Source organism: Anomaloglossus baeobatrachus, chromosome 4, assembly GCF_048569485.1.
Source record: "Anomaloglossus baeobatrachus isolate aAnoBae1 chromosome 4, aAnoBae1.hap1, whole genome shotgun sequence".
Classification (NCBI taxonomy): Eukaryota; Metazoa; Chordata; class Amphibia; order Anura; family Aromobatidae; genus Anomaloglossus; species Anomaloglossus baeobatrachus.
Window position 1 is genome coordinate 80030439 of NC_134356.1, and position 20895 is coordinate 80051333.

At 44.1% G+C, this 20895-nt stretch overlaps 1 protein-coding gene across 4 annotated transcripts in view; it reads right to left on the reverse strand.

Annotated features, from left to right (window-relative positions):
* The window catches only part of ATP10B (ATPase phospholipid transporting 10B (putative)), a 739295-nt gene that overhangs the window by 371282 nt on the left and 347118 nt on the right, over positions 1–20895 (reverse strand). For all 4 annotated transcript variants that reach the window (XM_075344442.1, XM_075344439.1, XM_075344440.1 and 1 more), the window contains one exon: positions 5948–6077. The gene's annotated coding sequence lies outside the window, so the exon portion shown is untranslated. The remainder of the gene's footprint in view (positions 1–5947; positions 6078–20895) is intronic.

Here is a 20895-nt window from a genome sequence, read left to right on the forward strand (position 1 = left end):
CATTGGCTACAGACTGGTCACATGACTATGACGCGTCATGTAGGACCTGCGAGTGCATCTCTCCGGTACACGGTGCACATATGTGTATCGCCGTGTACCGGCGACATGCTCTAGCACACGGTCGACTCCCCGTTCCGTTAGGGACCGGCTGACACAGCCGGTCATTAACGGAGATCACCGTTGCCATAGCAACGCAGTTAGCTGTGACGTCACCGCTAACCGCAGCTCCGAGAGCACCGTTGCTATGGTAACGCGTCTGTCAGCGTTACCGCTGTTACCGCTGACAGCCAGCACTGATCACTCACGGAGTGAAGGCTGCACGCTGCTTCCCGATTGTAGTGAGGATTGTAGTGAGGATGAGGTTCCCCAGCCCCAAGTGATGAGCTGGTGAACCTCATCCTCACTACCATCGTCACTACTACTACACTAGAAAGAAAGAAGACAGAAGAGCAGGATCGTGGAGGGCTGACAGGGGGTAATAAAGATGGAGTCTCTAATGTGTCTGTGTATTTATTTCTATTAAAGTATTTTTTCTCTGTGTGGTGTCTTTTTTTTAACCCTTTATTGAAGATTCTTAATGGCCGGGTCAAACGTGCCTGACATTAAGAATCTCTGGCTTAATACTGGCTAGTAAAACAAAGCCAGTATTAACTCATGATTACCCAACAAGCCACCCGGCTCCAGGGCTGTTGGAAGAGTTGGATACAGCGCCAGATGATGGCGCTTCTATGAGAGTGCCATTTTCTGGGACGGCTGCGGACTGAAATCCGCAGCAGAGGCGCCCAGAAACCTCGGGCTAACCTGTGCTGCGGATTCCAATCCCCAGCTGCCTAGTTGTACCCGGCTGGACACAAAAATGGGGCGAAGCCCACGTCATTTGTTTTTTAATTATTTCATGAAATAAGTGAAATAATTAAAAAAAAACGGGCTTCCCTATATTTTTGGTTCCCAGCCGGGTACAAATAGGCAACTGGGGGTTGGAGGCAGCCCGTGGCTGCCTGCTGTACCTGGCTAGCATACAAAAATATGGCGAAGCCCACGTCATTTTTTTGGTGGGCAAAAAACTTCTGCATACAGTCCTGGATGGAGTATGCTGAGCCTTGTAGTTCTGCAGCTGCTGTCTGCTCTTCTCCATACAGACAGACAGCAGCTGCAGAACTACAAGGCTCAGCATACTCTATCCAGGACTGTATGCAGAAGTTTTTTGCCCCCTGAAAAAATTATGTGGGCTTCGCCATATTTTTGTATGCTAGCCAGGTACAGCAGGCAGGTACGGCTGCCCCCAATCCCCAGTTGCCTATTTGTACCCGGCTGGGAACCAAAAATAAAGGGAAGCCCTTTTTTTATTATTTCATGAAATAATTAGAAAACAAATGATGTAGGCTTCGCCCCATTTTTGTGTCCAGCCAGGTACAACTAGGCAGCTGGGGATTGGAATCCGCAGCACAGGTTGGCCTGAGCTTTCTGGGCCCCACTGCTGCGAATTGCAGTCTGCAGCCGCCTCAGAAAATGGCACTTTCATAGAAGCGCCATCTTCTGGCGCTGTATCCAACTCTTCCAGCACCTGCCTGCTATACCTGGCTAGCATACAAAAATATGGGTAAGCTCACGTCCTTTTTTTGTAGTTTTTTGGCAAAAAAAATAAAAAATGCTTCCCTGGATTTTCCATTGCCAGTGAAGGTAACACCAAGCAGTGGGGGTTAGCAGCCAGTAGCTGCTTGGATTACCCTTAGCAAGCAATACAAAAAATGCAGCGGGAGCCCATATATATTTTTTTTAATTATTTATTTAAATAACTAAAAATAAAATGGGCTTCCCTGTATTTTGATTGCTGGACATCACAGTGCTGTAAAAATAAATCTTTAAAAAAAATGACGTAGCGCTCCGCAGTATTTTTGATTCTCAGCGCAGATAAAGCAGACAGCTATGGGTTGCCACCCCCATCTGCCTGCCGTTACCTTGGTTGGCAATCAAAATACAGGGAAGCCCATTAATTTTTTCTATTTAAAAAATAGTTAAAAAAAAAATGACGTTGGGTCCCCCCATTTTTGATAGCCAGCTAGGGTAAAGCAGACGGCTGTAGCCTGAAAACCACAGCTGGCAGCTTTACCGTGGTTGGGGATCCAATGTGGAGGTCCCCTCAGGCTCTTTTTTATAATTATTTTATAAATATTAATAATTACACAATAAAAGTAGGGTCCCCCCCAAATTGGATCACCAGCCAAGGTAAAGCGGACAGCTGTGGTCTGGTATTCTCAGGGTGGGAAGGTCCATAGTTATTGGGCCTTCACAGCCTAAAAATAGCAGGCCGCAGGCACCCCAGACGTGGCGCATCCACTGGATGCGCCAATCCTGGCGCTTCACCCCAGCTCATCCCGTGCCCTGGTGCAGTGGCAAACGGGGTAATAAATCGAGTTGATACTAGCTGTAAAGTCACCTGAGATCAAGCCCAGCAGTTTGTGATGTCATGGCGTCTATTAGATACCCAACATCATAAACTGTCAGTACTAACAAAAAAAAAAAAAATCGACAAAAGAAATTTATTTGAAAAAACAGTCCCCAAAACATTTCCTCTTTCACCAATTTATTGTAAGAAAAAAAATAAAGGGGTCCCACGACGACTCTGGACCCTCTAGAATATGGGGGGGAGACACACAGGGAACGTATCCCCCATTTTCTAGGAGTGCAGACCCTTCATGTGAGGAGTGTGGGTGCAATGAATCTGCACTCACTCTCCCCGGGTCCACAGCAGCAGAGTCCATGTCGTAATGGTTGCTACCAAAGCTGCAATGCCCTGCTCATGAGGTAAGGGCATGCCTAATCAGGAGAACTACTGTAGAGGAAGCTCTGCTCACTGGTATATAGGTGCTCAGAGGTAATAATAGATAAAATTAGTGAGTAACCTCGGCACTCTAAATCTCCCAGACTAAGTCAGTAAGTCACAACGGATAGTAATGCAAAATCACTCTTTATTGGTCCGTATTAAGAAAAAAAAAAATTTCATAAGCATATATGTTTTTGTCCAAAACAAGTTACAAATGACGTTTCGGCCTGAGCCTTCGTCAGATTGGACTTATCTGCATGTAATCATGAAAAATGACAATAATCAGTATCACATAAGAGTGAGAGAACAATAACATAAACTCGAACAATGTAGAGGTACAATTGGGATGCAGCAAAAAAATTGCAACACAGCAAGAAATGAAACACATGATACAAATGTCATAATACAGTAAAAGGACAATATAGTAATGACAAATATGGGGTCAGAGTAGGCTTAGACAGCTCTGGTACGAAAGAGATGTCAATCATAAAGTAACATGTGCAGTAGGTGTAGAGCTACAATATGCATGGCAGAGCTAATGGGTAGACCGACCATAGAAAAAGAACGGAGAAAAAGTGGAGAAAAAGTGGAGAAAAAGTGGAGAAAAAGTGGATAAAAAATGGATAAAAAATGGATAAAAAGTGGATAAAAAGTGGATAAAAAGTGGAGAAAAAGTGGAGAAAAAGTGGAGAAAAAGTAGAGAAAAAGTAGAGAAAAAGTAGAGAAAAAGTGGAGAAAAAGTGGAGAAAAAGTGGAGAAAAAAATTGAGAAAAAAAGTGGAGAAAAAGTGGAGAAAAAGTGGAGAAAAAAAAATGTAGAAAAAGTGGAGAAAAAGTGGAGAAAAAATGGAGAAAAAAATGGAGAAAAAAAATGGAGAAAAAAAATGGAGAAAAAGTGGAGAAAAAGTGGAGAAAAAGTGGAGAAAAAGTGGAGAAAAAGTGGAGAAAAAGTGGAGCACCCTTTGGTGCCTTTCATGTGGCACTAAGGGGTGCTTAGCTTTGTATTTAGCCAAAAAAAATGAAAGAAAAAAATGACGTAGGGTTCCCTTTAGTTTTGTAGCCAGCTAGGGTAAAGCAGACAGCTGCAGCCTGCAGACCACAGCTGGCAACCTCACCTTGGCTGGTAATCCAAAACTGAGGGCACCCCACGCTGTTATTTTAAATTAAATAAATAATTAAAAAAAAAAAAACACGTAGGGGTCCCCCAAAATTGGATCACCAGCCAAGGTAAAGCAGACAGCTGGGGCCTGATATTCTCAGACTAGGGAGGTCCATGGTTATTGGACTCTCCCCAGCCTAAAAATAGCAGGCCGCAGCCGCCCCAGAAGTGGCGCATCCATTAGATGCGCCAATCCTGGTGCTTCACCCCAGCTCATCCCGCGCCCTGGTGCGGTGGCAAACGGGGTAATATATGGGGTTAATACCAGATGTGTAATGTCACCTGGCATCAAGCCCTGGGGTTGGTGAGGTCAGGCGTCTATCAGATACCCGACATCACCAACCCAGTCAGTAATAAAAAAAATAGACGACAAACACATTTTTATTTGAAAAAACACTCCCCAAAACATTCCCTCTTTAACCAATTTATTAGAATGAAAAACAAATCCAGGTCTGCTGTAATCAAAGGGGTTGCCATGACGATCCACACTGTCCCAGTCAATGAAGAGCAGGATGTTCCCCATTGGCTGGGAGAGCAATGCAGTGACCTGAGCTAACATCAATGGGTCAGCCCAGGTCACTGCAGGGGATGACAAGTGCTGCTGTCAGGAGCGAGGTACATTACCTGCGCTGATCTCCAGCACACTGACAGCCCCTGTCACTGAGTTCAATGACCGCCGCCTTCACAGCCAAGTATCGCGAGAGGCCCGTGACGTCACCGCTAGTCAGTCTCGGGTCGGAAGCGAGAGAAGGTGATGTGACAAGCGGCGGCCACTGAGGACAAAGACAGCGCTGAGGTCGGGATGGCGGGACTTCATCACCGCAGGTAAGCCGAGCGGGACCATGTGTGTGTGTGTGTGTGTGTGTGTGTGTGTGTGTGTGTGTGTGTGTGTGTGTGTGTGTGTGTGTGTGTGTGTGTGTGTGTGTGAGAGAGAGAGAGAGAGAGTGTGTGTGTGTGTGTATGTATGTGAGATTGTGTGTGTGTGTGTGTGTGTGTGTGTGTGTGTGTGTGTGTGTGTACGTGTGTACATGCCGCGGGCAGGAGGGGGCGGAGTGAGCTGAGTGGGGAAGTGTGGGCTTCCTGCACGTAACTAGGATAAACATCGGGTTACTAACCAAAGCGCTTTGGTTGGATACCCGATGTTTATCTTGGTTACCAGCTTGTGGCAGGCTGCCAGCGATGGCTCCTGCACACTGTAGCTGTAAAAAGCCCTGCTTTTTGCTGCTAGAACCGTTCTCGAACGTATCTAGAACTATCGAGCTTTTGCAAAAAGCTCGAGTTCTAGTTCGATCTCGAACAGCCCCCAAAATCACTCGAGCCTAGAACTGGAGAACCTCGAACCTCGAACCGCGCTCAACTCTAGTAAGGAGACGTTCCTCGCTCCTGCGGTGTCACACATAGCGATGTGTGCTGCCGCAGGAGCGACGAACCACATCGATAATCAACCATTACTGATTTTTGGTTTTGGGGCGACCTCTCCATGTGAACGATTTTCACCATTTTTGAGGTCGCTTAAGGTCGCTGGTACGTGTCACACGCTGCGATACCGTTAATGACGCCGGATGTGCGTCACTAACAACGTGACCCCGACGATAAAACATTAACGATATCGAGGTGTGTAAAGCCCCTTAAAGAGTGGTGGGGGAATACAGAGCTTATGAATATGGAGGACTACATTGTAGCAGGTTTACTAGTCCTCTGATGATAATCTCCTGCTGATAACACAATGATTTTATCAAAACTACAGCAAGCAGCCCAGTGAGTCATCATGCTGTCATCAGATTAGGTGGCAAAAACCTGGTGACAGATTCTCTTTAAATAGTTCCATATTTTAGCATGGGGTTTCCTGACATCAGTGTCATAATATGTTATCAGAAGAAATGTAGCTGAGAAACTGTGGAAAAGAAGCGCACATAGGGTTTTACCCGATATAGGGTTAATGCAGGGAATGGGACAGGTACTCACCTGCTGCAGTTGTGACAGGCACAACTCCTTAAAGGCACAATGTGAATAGAATGGTGGTAAGCAGCAGCCCCGATGCAAGCAGTAAATTATCCTGATGTAGAAGACTGAGAGGTCTTTGAAACGCGTTGACCTGTGAAAATAAAGAAAAAGGAATTCATCATATGTCCTGGATTTGTGGTTTGTAGCGCAGCATTTAACCCGTTTTCTCTAAACCATTTTTTATATTCTGAAGAAATGTGGCATGTATTTTTTGGGGTGCAAAATTTATAAGTGAAGAAAAGATTACTTTTTTTCTTCTTTTGAAATTTTGAACTCCTAAGAAGTGGCAGCTCAAAGATACAGGCAGTGGACATACCCTGGACTTTTGGCCACTAAACCCCATCATAACCAAGGAAGTATAAATACGTCCTTGACTGTGTTTGTCCTTTTAATGCAGGTTCACTTGGCAAACCCTGAGTATTCTGATCAGCAGACATGTGCAGCTAACAGGTGGATTAGAGACCCACCATTCTCTGTTAATCTCTTAGATCACACTGTCATACTCTGACAGCGCCATCTAACACGTTCCGGAGGGGCATCACACTATTCCTCGCCGCCATCGATGGCCCTATGACACGATTACGGGGCACTATTGGACTGTCATGACAGCATGGGGTCAACTGACAACCTCTGTCACTGTCATGACTCACTTCCTGTGAATACCGGCAGAGCGCTGGCTCTAACAGGAGATCTGCATTTCTGCAGGTCGACCAAAAACCAAACACCGAACCTTAGGTTCACTCAACTCTATATAGGAGTCCTTTAAAGGGGCACTGTTCGTGGTCACCTGTTAGCTCTAAAGATGGCGATCATGAACAGCTTTGGTGGTACCTACTCAGTTTTCCATAACCTAAGGGGTACTTTGCACGCTGCTACATCGCTACTGCGATATTGTCGGGGTCAAATCAAAAGTGACTCACATCCTCACATCCGGCGCCGGTAACGACGTCGCAACGTGTAAAGCCTAGATGCGCCGACAAACGATCGCAAAAGCGTCGAAAATCGGTGATCTGTGTAGTGTCGGTCATTTTCATAATGTCGCACCAATAGGAGATATGATGTTGTTCCTCGTTCCTGCATCTCCTTACCTGCCTCCACCGGCTATGCGGAAGGAAGGAGGTGGGCGGGATGTTTACGTCCCGCTCATCTCCGCCCCTCCGCTTCTATTGGCCACCTGCTGTGTGATGTCGCTGTGATGCCGCACGACCCGCCCCCTTAGGAAGGAGGCGGGTTGCCAGCTAGAGCGACGTCGCAGGGCTGGTAAGTGCATGTGAAGCTGCCGTAGCGATAATGTTCGCTACGGCAGCTATCACAAGATATCGCATGTGTGACGGGGGCGGGTACTATCGCGCTTGGCATCGCTAGCCAATACTAGCGATGTCGCAACGTGCAAAGTACCCCTTAATGTTGTCCTGGTCTTCACCCTTTTAACTCATGAATTTAGACTTAACAGGGACCCTTGGACTAGGCTATGGAGTTAGCTGATCTTTGGTGATGCAACCTGGCAAGAAGAATGGTTCGGTAGTCTGGTCGGAGGTCAGTGCATTGACAAAATCGTAAGTCAGGAAAGTAGTAAAAAACAGAGAGGTCAAAATCAATAATGTCAACTGTAAAGGAAAGCAAGATACAAAGATGTTGACAGGAGCTAGTCAAATTATAACAGGCAGTGGACAGCAGGCTATTAGCAGCTTAAATTGCTTGGAGCTCTGCCCAGGGGAGACAGGAGGAAGAAACATTGACAAAAGTTAACTCTTGATCTCCCAGCATGGACAGAACTACAAGTCCCAGACCTGCAACAAGAGTGCAGCAGCGCCTGGTGACAGAAGCAGAGACACGAAGTTCAAGCAATCATACACATTTTGCAATTCCGTTATATTTAGTTTTTATTCTTTCTATGAATCAATAGTGTTAATCTATAACCTGTCTTAAAATTCAATGTATCTCAACTACACAAGACAGGCTGTGTATGCTCTTATACACTACTGATTCATAATAAAATCAGTGATTACTTAAAGTTTTCAAGATTTGGATTACAGGGGTCGTCCATTACTTGGACAACCCCTTCTTAAAAACTATATTCCCCAGGATAAAATAAAAATACTTTATACTCACCTCATGCACTGGCACAGTTATAGACCTATTGGCGCTAGGTCTCCCAGGGCTTACATGACATTATTATGCCATGTGAGGACTGCAGCCAATCAGCATCAGATAACGGGTTGTAATCCTCACACTTCCTTTGGAAATCCAAGAATAGTTTGAGAGAAATATGAAGTCCAATAACTGTTATGCCAGGTCAGTGCTGAGGCTAATGTCACGCCAGCCTCGGGAGACCCAGCACAGACATTGTTGGAAAGGTGCCGTTGTACGAGAATTTTTTTATTTTTATTTACAAGGGAAATATAGTATTTTAGAAAGAGTTGTCAGAGCAATGTAAAACCCCATTAAAGTCACAGAACAGAAACATTTATTGCTTACTTTCGTATAAATGAATACAGAGACGCACAACTAGTTGTAATATCTCTAACATCTCTTCATTTGATATTATACCATTTTCCAATTTCATTAAAGCTATTGAATCCCTTCAATAAATCACAGAATAGCACAATATGGAGGCATATCAGCTTGGTCCTATTAACTCATTGAGGACCATCAAAATTAGGAAAAAATTTTCATAAGTCAATTGCCACAAAACATTTGCTGATAAATTCGGCCATCTTTGGCTTCCGCTAAAAATGATGCCGTTTATATTGAAATGTTTTCTCATGAGCTTACGAGATAATTTCAGAGGAAATGTTAGAAGCTCCTATCAGGAAAATAAATGCCATGTTCTTCAATCACAAAAGTCTTAAGGATCTAAGCTACTCAAATCTGAAAAATTGTAACTCGCAGCGATGCTCAAAAGCCAGGAAAATGCGAAGCATCAAAATATATCGTATATCAACTTTCCTCTTAATTGACTGTTGCTGAAGTATTTGACAAAAGCAATTAACTGCGCCATTAACAAAGCTATAGTCTAAAATACATTAAACTGAGTCATTATTTTCACTGGCGGTAAATGTCAGCTCAAACATTTTGCACAGTGAAGACTAGAGCATAAATTACTTAGAGTCTATGGTGAAAAACAAACGACTTCACCCTTTCCAAAAGTCTGGCGGATCATTCCTCCCCTCAATAATTACTTATTCAAATGATTCAGGAATTAATACGATAATAACGGTTTCTCCGAAATCTCATTAGCATACAAGTCTTTGACAACATATCTAATATAGAATATTTTATGTTCTCCAGTATCTGATGTTCTATTCACCCATTGTTATGGTCAATAGGGTGGTCAACAACAGGCATGTAGAAATGTCAGCATAGAAAACTCTAACTGGCTGACTCTATGCAGGTTGGTTGCGGTTTAACTCCTTCCCGCACACGCCCACTTCCACCTTCCTGACCAGGCCAAATATTTCAAATCGGAAATGTTTCACTCTATGTGGTGATCACTCAGTAGTACATCCTCATATAATAGTGATTAAGTGTTTTTTTCATGACACATTGTGCTTTATGTTAGTAGTACAGTTGGGTTGATATAAATTGTGATTATTTATGAAAATATACAAAACTTTACAAAAGTTTAGAAAAATTTGAAGTTTTATAGCTTTGAATTTTATGCCCTTAAAGCATATATTCCCACTATACAACATAACATACTTTTCGTTTTATAGGACACACACCAAATTTAGAGAAAAAAAAGGGGGGGAAAAATAATATGGGGTCGTCTTATAATCCAGTGCTGTCTTCATAGAGAGGGGCGGCAGCAGTGGTGGAGTGAGGTCACAGGAGGCAGGGGCAGTGGTGGAGTAGGGCAAAGCTTCAGCAGGTGCATTGGGTGTCCCAAATGCTCAATGCAGGCACTGTGAGGCAGGAGGAGCATCCAGAAACTGTCAGTGGTGCAGTCTTCAAAGAAATGGCACCGGAGTCAGCGCTTCTGCAGATGGAGCTCTCGGCTCAATGACAAGCCAAGATCTCATCTGCGCACACGCCACTTCGAGGCACTATTTTCCTTAAGTCAACTACAGGGATATCAATGGGCTGGAGGCGGCGTGTACAAAAATGAGATCTTGAGCCAAGAGCTCCATCTGCGTATGCACTGACTCCGAGCACCCGTTACTGTAAGCCCGCACTGACGACATTTTCAGAATGGCGGCACTTGCCTCACAGCCCGCAGTACAGCTCACAGCACTGCCTGCAGTACACCCACAGCACAGTGCCTGCACCATCTCCCATGCCTCCTGTGACCCCTTCTCTACCACCCTGGTAAGGTACAGTCGGATTATAAGACGCATCCTTTATTTTCCTCCCAAATCTTTGGGAGGAAAAGTGCGTCTCATAATCCGAAAAATACTGTAGTTAATAGATACGTTTTATTACATGTCTACTTTACATTAGCATCATTTTTTAAAAAAATGGGGTTTTTTAGGGTGTAAGAAAGGTTAAAAGTTTAGCAGCTATTTTTTCATTTGTACAATATTTTTCGTGACCATTTCACTAATTTTGTTTAGAGTGACTGAGGGGCCTTTATGTCAGACAACAAATGAGATCCTATTTTAAAAACTGCACCTCTCAACATATTCAAAACTGTATTCAGAAACTTTGGAAACCCTTCAGGTGCTCCACAGGAATTAATACAAATTGGAAGAAAAAAAAATGAGTACTTTTTTTTTTATATCAAAATGTTGCTTTAGCCTTCAATTTTTAATTTTCACAAGGTTAAATGGACCCAACAATTTGTTGTCCAATTTCTCCTCAGTACAGGGATACCTCATTTGTGGATGGAAACTACTGTTTTAGGCCGCTTTCATACATCCGTGAGAAACACAAATGTTTTGCACAGATGTGTAAAAGGTGCGTACGTCCCTTTGTGTACCGTGATTTTGGCACATGAATGCTCTCCGTGTGCTATCCGTAATAACACACGGAGAGCAGGAAATTTCTGCTCACCTGTCCCGGTCACTGCCGTTTGTGGTACTGATGTCTTCCGCTTTGCGTTCTCTGGCCCTGTTGATTCCCCGCTGCTGCTGCTTCTGGCCCGAAGTGCAGTGAATATGCGATGAGCATAATGAGCGAGGGTTGGAAGCAAGTGACAGCAGTGCTGGGAAGGAGAGTATAGAAATTCATTTTATTTCACAGAAAAGTGGTTTTCTCCGATATGTGTCACACTGATGTCACATGGAGCATATCTGTGCGGTCCGTGTGACAACCATGCTGCCGGAGAAAAACAGACATGTCTACATGTGGAGCACACAGACATACGTATGCTCCACATGGACACGCGGTCCATGGGAAAACACGCACGTGTGCGTAAACCCATTGATTTTAATAGGTCTACGTGTGCCTGTGTCTCCAGTACGTCGCACATATCAGAGACACAGATGTGTGAAGGGAGCCTTAGGCACATGGCAGGGCTCAGAAGGGAAGGAGCGTTTTTACCAGAGGTTCAAGCATTGCTTTGATTGTTATGCCTTCGACTGTGCAATATAAGTGATAAAGCGACTTTATTCTTTGGGTTAGTACAATTACAGCTATGCCATATTTATATAGTTTTTTCTTAGATTTTTTTTTAGACTTTTCTACACTAAAAACATTTAAAACATCCACATTTTTTTCAACCACTATATATTGAGACCCCTAATTTCTTTACTTTTCTGCCATCAGAGACATGTGGCGACTTGTTTTTGGCAGAGTAAGTTGAATTTTCTGCAACTTTTTTTTAACACAAGACATTAGATCATGTTGTATTCCAATTTGTCCAGCTGTACGACGATGCACCGAGCGCCTAAACTTCATTGGAACGGTCATTGTGTGCGGACAGAGTCCCTTTAAGGAACACCAATTTGCACAATGAATGGAAGAGCCAGATTAAAAGATGTCCTAATCTTTACAAATGCCAGTTCCCAAATTTAAAGACTTACCGGTAGCACATTCCCGTGAGTGAGAAGGATGCAAAGTTGATAAATTTATATCCCATCAGAAAAAGTTTACATTGAGAACATGATAATTACAGTATATATTTTATAGTCACAAGGTGATTTTGGGACTAAACAGAAAATTAAAGTATGTGAGAGAAATATTTTTTTTTCTGAGAAGAGAAAGGTTTTGTACAGAGCTTTTGATCATATTGCTAATGATGAGACTGATGTAGCCAGCTGTAGCAGTAGGCAACGAGTCAGGGAACAGCATGGGATATTTTGCTCAGGGCTTTTTCCAAATACAAATTACAATAGCAGGCAACTAGGGGAATGTGTAATATCGGTTTTAAAAATCATCCCTTTCAAGTAATTTAAAATTGCCAGGATAGAAAGGAAGCAGGGCATGAAGAACAAGAAAAATTGAAAACGTGAAGGAATACCAAAAATGTTACTTCTAAAGCATAAACAAGCCCATAGGGACTGATTAGCTTAAAGGAAGTCTGTCAGCAGCTTTATGGTCAGAAAAGCAATTACAGCACAGGGTAGAGTAGTAAAACACTTTGAAACATAACTTTCTGACCACATATAGTTTAGTTAGTTTATAGTTTTTATAGTTTTTAAGTCCATTGACTTCAATCTATAACTTAAACATGTTGATTCAGAGGGAGGAACAAAAACCCATAAGCTGCGTGTAATTGTCCAAAATTAGAGGTAAAATTACTTCCAGACTCCAAATACACCAATCAGACTAGTTCTCTGGATCATAATCTAACCACAGTTCTTAGTACCTGTTACGGTTTCTGAGGGGCAGTGAGCGTCCGGGAATAGGTCATACACCGGACTCCCCTGGAAGAGCTTAAGTAGAACTAACCCCTATATAGGGATTGTCAGGCGGTGCCCCAAGAGGCATGAATGCACGGAAGCAAGGACTAGTGAGTGGTGTCGGCTCAGTTGGACTGGAGAGTCTTTGAAGTCCGATACGGATTTGCTCAGATAGGACACAGAGGTGGTAACTTAGATGTGGCGGCATGGAGGTAGTGGTAGCAAACAGGCTCTAGGAAGAGTCACAGGTTAGCGGGTACGAGACACTGACACTATAACATGACACGCAGAACTAGACATAGTAACGGGTACGGGACCTGAGCACTAGCAAAGTACTACGGATTGGCAATGTTGCTCAAACATTTCTCCTAAGGAAAGAATGTCTTAAATACTTACAGGGTGATTGCTGACCTCAGGGGTCACTTCTGGGTAATAGGACACCGGCCCTTTAAGAAAGGGGGCATGGCCACATGCGCACCCTTCAAGTACTCACAGAAGGCCTGCATGGGGCCTGGAAGCAGGGAGAGGTTGCAGCAGGCCCCGGGGCAGGAATGGGATGCCTCGGACCACTGGACAGGCGAGGAGAGCGGTCCCCCTGCTGAGGCATGGGAGCGGGAGCATGTGGGGTTGCTGCGATGGGACAGGGTGCTACATTATTTTTCAGGAAAGGCATCCAGGCCTCCATTGAACCTTTGTAGTGAATCAACCATTACGACATCATGTGGCCGTGTGTTCCATAATCTCATTGCTCTTACGGTAATGAATTACCGCCTGTGATTATGATTGAACATTCATTCCTCTAAACATAGAGGATGTCCCGTAGCAGACCTAGGTGTAAAGAGTACATTTCAGAGAAAATTAACTTTGAAGCTTTTGATGCTGCCCCAATCTGGCAAGTTCTCCAGCTTTCCACTATAAACCCAACTACCTCACTTAGATTACCCTTGTACAGGTCTAGAGGTAAACAAGAAAGTCTCTCTCAATTGGTTTTCCTTGACACAAGCACAGAAGGGATGCACTGGGCTAGGCAAACATGGCAAACGTGTGAGATATAGCTGAGGAATATGGTCACCTAGGGAAGTTGTTCAGATGTTAATCAAGGCCAAGGAGGAGAGTTAGAATTGACTGCAGAGCTGGTGCGTTTGTTCAAAAGCAATTGTCTTCAAAGAACTTGTGACCAACAACGTTCATATTCGCTGCAATTAAAAGTGTATAGGCGATGAGAAAATTAGTTTCATCTTGAGTTTTATTACCCTACTCAGAGCTCTAATTGCTTTTGTGTCTATAAAGCTGATGACCACCCTCTAGAGAGATCGATTACATCTGAATGATGTTTGCCCTTTCACTCAATGTTCAAAAATGTAAACGGAAAAAAATGGAGTTTTTAAACCAATTGAATTTTTTAACAAAAAATAGCAATTAAAGTTAAATGTAGATAAATGTAAAGTCAGGAATTTGGGATGAGTAAAGAAGATGTATAGTTCTGTATTAAAAAGTAAAATGGTCAATGAGAGAAAAAACTTGGGCCTATGTATAGACAAACTCCATTTTAGTGACCAGTATCAGGAAGCTGCTGCCAAAGCAAATAAAATCATGGGATGCAGTAGAAGAGGCATAGATGTTCATGAGAAGAGCATAGTTTTACCCCTATACATCTATACAAGTCACTAGTGCAGCCACACTTAGAATACGGTCTACAATACGGTCTACAATTCTGGTCTTCTGTATATACAGTAGGAAGGACATATCTGAAGTAGGGCCGGTGCAGAGAAGAGCAACCAAGGTTATTAAGGGAATGGGTGAAATTCCGCACCAAGACCGGTTAGTAAACCTGGGGTTATTCAGTTTGGAAAAACAAAGGTTTAGGGGCGATCTTATTACAATGTACAAATATCTGAGGGGAATGTACAGCGATCTCTATATTGGTCTTTTAACGCTTAGGCTGGCAATGACATGGGGGTAGCCTCTACGCCTAGAGGAAAGAAGGTTTATTCTTAATCATAGAAGACAATTCTTTACTGTAAGAGCAGTGGCATTCTGAATATCTCCACCACATGATTTTGTAACGATTGATTCACTACAAAGTACAAGGAGGCCTCAATGCCTTTCTTGACAAATATATTATAGAATATGCGTATTAGACTTGATGGGATGTTGATCCAGGAAACGAGTCTGATTGCCATATTTGGAGGTAGGAAGGAACTAGTCCCCGAATATTGGGCATGAAGCATCTGCCTCATGGGGTTTTTGCCTCCCTCATGTTAGGTTATAAGTTATGTGCTCTTTCAACCTTAGATTACTCTGGATAGACAACTGTAATAGGGCCTTACCCAAAAAAAAGAGAAGAGATCAAGATAGCTGGTGGTTCACCTTGCGTCATTGTGTGACACACAAGCAGGAAAACAGGCGCCGTAGGATGCACATGCCCTAAGACCAAACAAGAAGCTCCGGAACCAGAATAAAATCATGGAAGAAGGTGGATTTCCTGAAGAAGTGGTGGAGTTTCACTTCGAAACGTGTTGACATAAACCACCTCTCATACATTATCCAGTGTATTGGATCTACATTTGTCTACAGCAACGTGGTTCTTTTTCCACAGTTTTATTCTGGTTCCGCTGCTTCTTTCACCCTTGAAATGTTCTAATTATACTTCTGCGTACAGCACTCGCTTATCCACAGTGTCAAATTATTTTGCTGTAACAGCTTACGTACAGCACATGCTTTTCTAACCTGTTTAGTTTTGCCTAATTAGTCTCAAAACTCAGAGAGAAGAAATGTTTCTCACTTGTTACAAGCTTTGTGAGATAAAATGTGAAAGTGAATCATAAAATAAATCTAGTTTCCTTATTAATTGTTTTTTAACTTTAGGGCAGAGGATCCATCCAATAGTTCATAATGCAACATAAATCTGGAAAACCATTAGCCTCATGCACTGACACTGAAAAATTAGGTAACCTGTAAATGCAGCATTTCTAGGCTTATTACCAATCTGATGTATTCTTAAATTATATAGACATAGAATGGCAACAGCTAGAATTTACAGTACATCTGAAAGGGATTGTACAAGATCTTACAAACACAGTCCTGTCAAGGAGGACGGTCAGAAGCCTGGCACTATCATCGGTCCGGGACTGAAGGCACGGCGGGGTACACGGACCCTAGGTCAGTGAGAAGCTTCAGGCAGCCCGGCAATTAACCTGAGGAGAACGGAGCCTTTATGATCTGGTCCCACCCACTCCAGAATCAGGGCACTAGCGCAACAAGGGGGATCGGGCCTTCCACACAAGCAGCCCAAGAAAATCCCAAGCGTGAGCCCTGAGAGCAGGCTCCCACACTTAGCCACAGTGGGGAGCAGGGCCCAGCAAGTTTCAGACTACTGGGCCACCACGTTGAAGTTAGTGCCAGGCGGCAGGTCACGGATCACCAGGCAACACTGTAGGGGACGGGACCCAGACGAGCTCCCCTCAAGCGGCAGCGATACCCCGAGATTTAGTTTACCCGGTTGTCAGCATCTGCTTATTGACTGAGTGAGTACCTGAGTGGTCCCCACATCCCAACGGCTTCCCACAGAATCCCGGGGCCTTCCCCTACACGTGGAGGGCAACAACACCTTGTTGCCCCACTCCTTCACCCCGGGTACTCTCATCAGCAGTGGCGGTTTCCCTTCATTACCGTACACCACGGGTGGTGCACGCACTATAACTCCCCTGTAAATAACCCCCCCTCTTTTACATTTATATTGGCCCCAAGCCCCCGGGTCCGGAGACCCTCAAGCCACAAGTAATCACACGGATCTGAGCAGTTCGATCTGCTGCAGGGGCGGCACATGTTTAACATTGTGTAGGTCTCACTCATGGAGACAAAATAACGGTTCGAGGAGTGAACTCTACAGAAGTTGAAATGGTGCCTTGTGGTTTCTAGCAATAAGATATTAGCAGTAGTGATGGGCGAATGTGCTCGGCACTGCTTGTAATTTAATCGAGCATTGAGGTGTTCAGGTACTCACGGAGTTAGGCCAAGTGCCGCGGCCCTGTTCAGCCATGAAATAATGACCAAGATGCACAAGCTTGCTTCATGCATTCCAGGGAGAGCTATTTGCAGTCTTTGAATGGCTCTCCCGGGGAATAAAAACATTCTTGTATGTAGTGTGACCAACAAAAACAAAAAAAAAAAACCCAAACTCCTTCCTGCCGGAAATGCTCTGTTTAAGGTTGGTTGATTGTGGGTGGAGATCCGAACAGACCAAGCATTGATTTTCCAGATTGCTCTTTACTCACATCAAGCTTGTCCGAGCGTCCGGCCAGCTCGATTTTAGCAACGAGCAATTGAGCATTTGTTGTGTGGTGTTCAGCGTTTCACTCATTGGGTGTCATGGCGTCAGACTCAGTTCACACAGCAGAGTCTGACAAACAGCCTGGGATCACTTAGTCCACAGCCTGTCATGGGTGTCGGCTGGTTCTGGCTTCACTGCTCTCCAAACCATACTAAATGAGTGGTAGCGCTTTATTTTACTAGGATTTTTCCCTCTTGTGCTTGTTTTGTCCACACAGCCTATTTTATAGAGCTTGAAATGTTGACTTTGCCTTCAAACTTCTCAAATCGAAATCTTTTCAAGCATGTGTCAGATGTGCTGCAATAACTAGCCCGATTCATGTAGACATCACCTAATAATGTACAGGACTACTGCTAGTGATTGGCAAACACTAAAATGCTGTCACAGGGTATGTTCATATGGTTCAGAGGCTCCTAGGCTGAGCCTAAGGGGTACTTTGCACACTACGACATCGCAGCTGCCCGGAACCAAGTACCCCATATCCCTGGTGCGACAAATACACCACACTGTTACCTTCTACATCACATATTGGAATAAATTGTGAACACACCCCTAGCAGCGCAGGTTACACACATCTCCAATTACTTTATTATTGCTTTGGATCTGCCAACCTATGGAGTTGAAGCAGCTGGAAAACCTTGGTATGGAAACTGTATTAGTTTTGTGTCTGTATTATAGAAAACAGAAAAACAAACAAAAAAGACGACATTTTAAAGCAGCTCTAACTCAGTCCTTCAGCCATCACAATTTGGCTCCTGTCAACCTTTTAACAAGTGCTATTGTAAGGTGGAATTGAATGCCATTTACTGCACCTGTCAGGGACTATGTTATACTTGACCGGTGTATATAAAATGATGTTATTGATGACCTCAGCCAATTAAAGGGGTGTTCTTAAGTTACTAAATTGCTTTAGTTGGGCAGGAGAAAAATAAGCAAGTTTTCAATTGACTTGCTTTTTCTGTCTACTGTTGTCCTCCTTTAATGACAGCTTTTATCTTTTATAATGTACAGCTAATTTCCATGGAGATCAGTAACCACTGCCTACTGAGACCCTGGTCAATAATTACAGCTAATTTCCATGGAGATCAGCAACCACTGTCCACTAAGACCCTGGTCAATAATTACATTACAGGAGACGGGTTAACTCTTAACATTCCAGTCAGCTCTCTCCAGCCCATTGATTTCTATATTGCAGTTAGCTGTTCCCCTCTCTCCCAGCTCCGGACAAGCTTGCCAAATCTCCAGTCCCCACCATTGGGCAGCTTTCAGAGCAGGTTTACTAATCTGGGTTCTTACTGAGCCTTGTGCAAATATAGTGATCGCTGTGTAGATATATTGATAGCTGTGTAGACTCCAGATCAAAACACTGGTGGTAACTTCTGCAATGTACAGTCCCTGACAGATGTTTTGTCGCTTATCCATGTTATGTAAATAAAAGCTTATAACCTGACTTTAAATTCATCCATTGGTTTAATAATTACTCTTTTGAAAGCTGAAACCCTCCCAAATTTGGTTTAGGTCATGAAAATAAAGTTGCTGAAATATTGATCATTTAAAGGAGTTATCCGACATACACTCCAAAAAAAATTGTAAGCTAATCTGTGCTGTATTGTCATATAAATCACCCCTACATTGTTATTTTTAGTTTTCTAACTTTTGTTCCTCTTGAATTCACCCTTTATTCTCTGCAGCTCCTTGTTTACATTCAGCTCCAACAAACATGACAATTTCTTGTATTCTTGGTTGCCAAACCTCAGTCAGAGCTGGCACCACCCAGCCTCAGTGTCCAGAAACACCCCCTGCCCAGCCTCAGTGTCCAGAAACGCCCCCTGCCCGGCCTCAGTGTCCAGAAACACCCCCTGCCCGGCCTCAGTGTCCAGAAACGCCCCCTGCCCGGCCTCAGTGTCCAGAAACGCCCCCTGCCCGGCCTCAGTGTCCAGAAACGCCCCCTGCCCGGCCTCAGTGTCCAGAAACGCCCCCTGCCCGGCCTCAGTGTCCAGAAACACCCCCTGCCCCCTCCCTCTGCACATTCAATGGCTGTCAGTATTCTGCCCGGCACCTGACCTCTCAGCATGTGACAGAGCAGAGATCCAGCTTCTCTCATCTGTGACACAGCAATCAGCTCACATCCCATCCACAATGGTAACAGAAAGAGTTGTTACATGTTCCTCACCCCTTATAGATAAATGAATACTGTGTTAGGCCCCTTTCACACGTCAGTGATTCTGGGACGTTTGTGCTTTTTTTTTAAACGTACCAGAATCACTGACATACGCAAACCCATTATAATGAATGGGTCTGCTCACACGTCAGTGGTTTGTCACTGCACGTGTCTCCGTGCGGCGTACCCGCATGTGCGTGATTGCCGCACGGAGACATGTCCATTTTTTGGACCTCTGCAGCCCGTGCAGCTTGCTGCTTCTGAGCCGCCTGATTACTGTCGCGCATGTTCATGATGCGCGACACAGCCGACCCGGAAGCAGCTGCTGCGGGGGTCAGCGCTGGCCGGATGCTGCACCGCAGGAGCGATCAGCACCATGGAGAGCGGGAGCGGGCGCAGGTGAGTTGATTACTAAGTGCAATCACCGGCCACGGAGAACGGAGCCCGGATTGCACTTAGACAACCCACGTGTGCCGTGATTCACGGCACACACAGGGACATGTGCGTGTTTTACACGCCAGTGAAAAACGTCACTGTTTTTCACTGACGTGTGAAACGGGCCTAAGGCAGACTATATATAGCACCCAATGTGAGTCTATAGTAGATATATACGCCATGTATGTATGGTACATGTGTGTGTGTGCGTGGTTTGTGTCATATAGTTATGTATGTATATATATATATATATATATATATATATATATATATATGCACATAGATTCTCCAGGCTTATCCCTCTATGTGTCAAATATAGTTTGCTGGGCTGTATGAGGGGGACATTATAGTATTTGGATGTCTATGTGAAGCGCATTATACCGTGTGTGAGCCATTATAAAATGTGGTGGGTTGTGTCGGGGCTATCATACTGTGTTGATGAAACTGTACTTTGTGGGTTGTTGAAAGTGGAGGTTCACGAAACTTTGCGTCATCTTTTCAGAGTAGCTACTGAAAAAACTCGTTCTATCAGTCAGTGTAGGGGTAAACAGCCCTCTTTTCAGAGTATCAGAGGCTGTTGTTGGGCAGAACCAGGCCCTGGATTCCGGATGTGTGATCCGCATCAGGCACTTGTGAAATTAAAAATGAATAGTAAAGTAAAAAAAAAAAAAAAAGAAGAAAGTGCTTCATACTGACCGAGGCTCCGTTGCAGCTGTACACTGCTCCCGTGGCTTCTCCTTCACTTGCTGGGCCGCTAATTACTGCTCATTCATATGCACTGCTTTCCCCGTCCTCCAGCTGTCCTGTCTCCTGTGATTGGTTGCAGTCAGACGCACCCTTAGCGTATGTGACAGCATCTGCCTACAACCAATCACGGGCGCCAAGACGGTTGATGAGCGGGAAAGCAATTCAACTCTGCGGATCATTATTGTGGTATAAAACGCATAAAATTTTTCACTGTGTTTTTCTCCCATATTATGACACCAAGAACAGAAAAAGCATATGGCTACAGTATGCAGCCCCCAGCCGTGCGCTTATCTTGGCTGTGCATCCAAATAAGAGGAACTGCATGCGGCTTTTTTCTTGATTTACAAAAATAATTTAAAAATAAACGAAATTCAGTCCCCCCAAATTTTGTTACCCAGACATGATAAACCACAAAAGCTGGGGGCTGGTATTGTCAGGCTGGGGAGACCCC